The sequence below is a fragment of the Sinocyclocheilus grahami genome, unplaced genomic scaffold (genome assembly GCF_001515645.1).
Source record: "Sinocyclocheilus grahami isolate Dianchi unplaced genomic scaffold, SAMN03320097.WGS_v1.1 scaffold995.1, whole genome shotgun sequence".
Lineage (NCBI taxonomy): Eukaryota > Metazoa > Chordata > Actinopteri > Cypriniformes > Cyprinidae > Sinocyclocheilus > Sinocyclocheilus grahami.
Genome location: NW_015506174.1, coordinates 642180 through 645615, shown reverse-complemented (window position 1 = coordinate 645615; position 3436 = coordinate 642180). Strand labels below are relative to the sequence as shown.

Below are 3436 nucleotides of genomic sequence, written 5' to 3'. Positions count from 1 at the left end.
CACTCGCACTCGCCCATCTAGTGGTGTCCCGTGCCACTCTGTTGCGTTGGGTCCCGCGATAGTGCAGGTCTCTACTCGGAAAGGAGCCTGTTATAATGTTAAGATCGAGACTTTGGGCTCTGAGCATAACTTGTTTTTCTATAACAAACTATAAAATATTTTCTATAAAAATGTTAATGCCCAGGTAATGGCAAACAGCTTGTTTTATATTTAATTTGATTACATTACTGTTATAAGCTGAGATTTACAAGAAATATTTTAACTGCTACTATGTAAAAGGAATACTGCTGTAAAAAAAGCACCTCATTTGTTTAAAGTGTTTGCAAACCAATTGTTATTGCACTTTTGTTCATATAGCAGTACTTGAAATGAAAAATGAAAAAAGTGCACAATACACTACTTTTGAATACATTATTGAATTTTGTGCATAATGTGATTAATCACAGACAATCATATATATATACACACAGTGGTGTGAAAAAGTTTTTGCCCCCATCCTGTTTTTATTTTTATTTTTTTTGCACATTTGTCACACTTGATTGATTCAGATCATCAAACTAATTTTAATAATACACAAAGATAACCCGAGTAAATACAAAATGTAGTTTTGAAATAATGATTTCATTTATTAAGGGAAAAAAGCTGTCCAAACCTGCCTGGCACTACTTGAAAAAGTAATTGCCCCCTAAATCTAATAACTGGTTGTGCCAATCTTTGCAGCAACAACTGCAATCAAATGTTTGTGATAACTGGCAATAAGTCTTCCACATCGCTGTGGAGGAATTTTGGCCCACTCTTTGCATATTTATTTTAATTCAGCCACATTGGAGGGTTTTCGAGTATGAATGAACTGTTTAAGGTCATGCCACAGCATCTCAATCAGATTTAAATCTGGACTTTGACTTGACCACTCCAAAACCTTAATTTTGTTTTTCTTGAGCCATTCAGAGGTGGACTTGCTTGAACACAAGCCTTGAGCTTGAGGTCACAAACTGATGGCCGGACATTCTCCTTCAGGAATTTCTGAGTGCAGAATTCATGGCTCCATCAATTATGGCAAGTCGTTCAGGTCCTGAAGCTGCAAAGCAGCCCCGGACGATCACACTTCCACCACCATGTTTGACTGTTGGTATGATATTCTTTTTATGAAATGCTGTGTTGGTTTTACCCCAGATGTAACGGGACACACACCTTCCAAAAAGTTCAACTTTTTTGTTTTTCATGTCCGCAGGTTGAAAAAGGACCCAAATAACGTGATATTTAGCCCATGGAATGCAAATTTTACCAGGGGAACCCCACTAAAACACGTGTATTTTATCCCCGGAATGCGATTTTTAATGGGGGACCCCCCTCGAAATGCGATTGGGCAGGTTTTGTTGTGAAAACCTGGCAACCTCTTCATAAAAGCAGTGGTGACCTCAAGAGCAGGGAACGCATCAAACTAACAAAACACCCCGATCAAGTTCAAGCAGGTAAGTTTCAATTACATTTTTAATATTTAGAGCTTCTGTTATGAATATTATTCCATATTTTAATTTGAATGTTGGATTGAAATAATCATCGCCATTAGCGTATACGTAGTTAATCATTAGCATAAGCGCGGCTAACTCTAATATAATGAGCATTAGAATTAAGTTTCTTTGCTAACTATTTAATGCTCCTATAACTTTTATTACTGTAAAAAACAGGAGGACATAATGGTATTTACTATTTTTTTACACACCAGAGGCTTTTAAATGAACTGTGTATCCAAAATATGCATGTTAGAAAATATACAAATGTATGGTTAACAGTGTCTATGTCATATCAGTCTGTCAGAAAAACAGTTGTTGTTGTTTTTTTTTAGTTAGTTGTAATTCTTTGCTGAATATCTCTAGCAGGTTTTAAAAGCCCTTGAAAATTAAATATGAACAATGATTTCATTTATTAAGGGAAAAAAGCTGTCCAAACCTGCCTGGCACTACTTGAAAAAGTAATTGCCCCCTAAATCTAATAACTGGTTGTGCCAATCTTTGCAGCAACAACTGCAATCAAATGTTTGTGATAACTGGCAATAAGTCTTCCACATCGCTGTGGAGGAATTTTGGCCCACTCTTTGCATATTTATTTTAATTCAGCCACATTGGAGGGTTTTCGAGTATGAATGAACTGTTTAAGGTCATGCCACAGCATCTCAATCAGATTTAAATCTGGACTTTGACTTGACCACTCCAAAACCTTAATTTTGTTTTTCTTGAGCCATTCAGAGGTGGACTTGCTTGAACACAAGCCTTGAGCTTGAGGTCACAAACTGATGGCCGGACATTCTCCTTCAGGAATTTCTGAGTGCAGAATTCATGGCTCCATCAATTATGGCAAGTCGTTCAGGTCCTGAAGCTGCAAAGCAGCCCCGGACGATCACACTTCCACCACCATGTTTGACTGTTGGTATGATATTCTTTTTATGAAATGCTGTGTTGGTTTTACCCCAGATGTAACGGGACACACACCTTCCAAAAAGTTCAACTTTTTTGTTTTTCATGTCCGCAGGTTGAAAAAGGACCCAAATAACGTGATATTTAGCCCATGGAATGCAAATTTTACCAGGGGAACCCCACTAAAACACGTGTATTTTATCCCCGGAATGCGATTTTTAATGGGGGACCCCCCTCGAAATGCGATTGGGCAGGTTTTGTTGTGAAAACCTGGCAACCTCTTCATAAAAGCAGTGGTGACCTCAAGAGCAGGGAACGCATCAAACTAACAAAACACCCCGATCAAGTTCAAGCAGGTAAGTTTCAATTACATTTTTAATATTTAGAGCTTCTGTTATGAATATTATTCCATATTTTAATTTGAATGTTGGATTGAAATAATCATCGCCATTAGCGTATACGTAGTTAATCATTAGCATAAGCGCGGCTAACTCTAATATAATGAGCATTAGAATTAAGTTTCTTTGCTAACTATTTAATGCTCCTATAACTTTTATTACTGTAAAAAACAGGAGGACATAATGGTATTTACTATTTTTTTACACACCAGAGGCTTTTAAATGAACTGTGTATCCAAAATATGCATGTTAGAAAATATACAAATGTATGGTTAACAGTGTCTATGTCATATCAGTCTGTCAGAAAAACAGTTGTTGTTGTTTTTTTTTAGTTAGTTGTAATTCTTTGCTGAATATCTCTAGCAGGTTTTAAAAGCCCTTGAAAATTAAATATGAACACAGTTTGCATTAAATAAGAGTACAGTCAAATTTGATCTCCTGTATTGGCTTTACTGTACACTGACTTAATGTTTTCTAACATGAGCTAGATCTAGTAACATCTTACAGTGAGTGAACAATATATTTTTACAACATTCATTAATGTTTGTGAATGTTATTTAATACAAGCACTTGATCATTCATGTTTGTTCATTGTGCATTAAATAATTTTAACAGATTGAACTT

The 3436-nt window shown here is 36.1% G+C and overlaps 1 long non-coding RNA gene across 1 annotated transcript in view; it reads right to left on the bottom strand.

Annotated features, from left to right (window-relative positions):
- Nucleotides 1-3336, bottom strand: part of LOC107565345 (uncharacterized) — a 17794-nt gene extending 14458 nt beyond the window's left edge. Inside the window, exon 1 of the long non-coding RNA XR_001606364.1 lies at nt 3273-3336. This is a non-coding gene — a long non-coding RNA (uncharacterized lncRNA). The remainder of the gene's footprint in view (nt 1-3272) is intronic.
- Between the last annotated feature and the right edge of the window lie 100 nt (nt 3337-3436).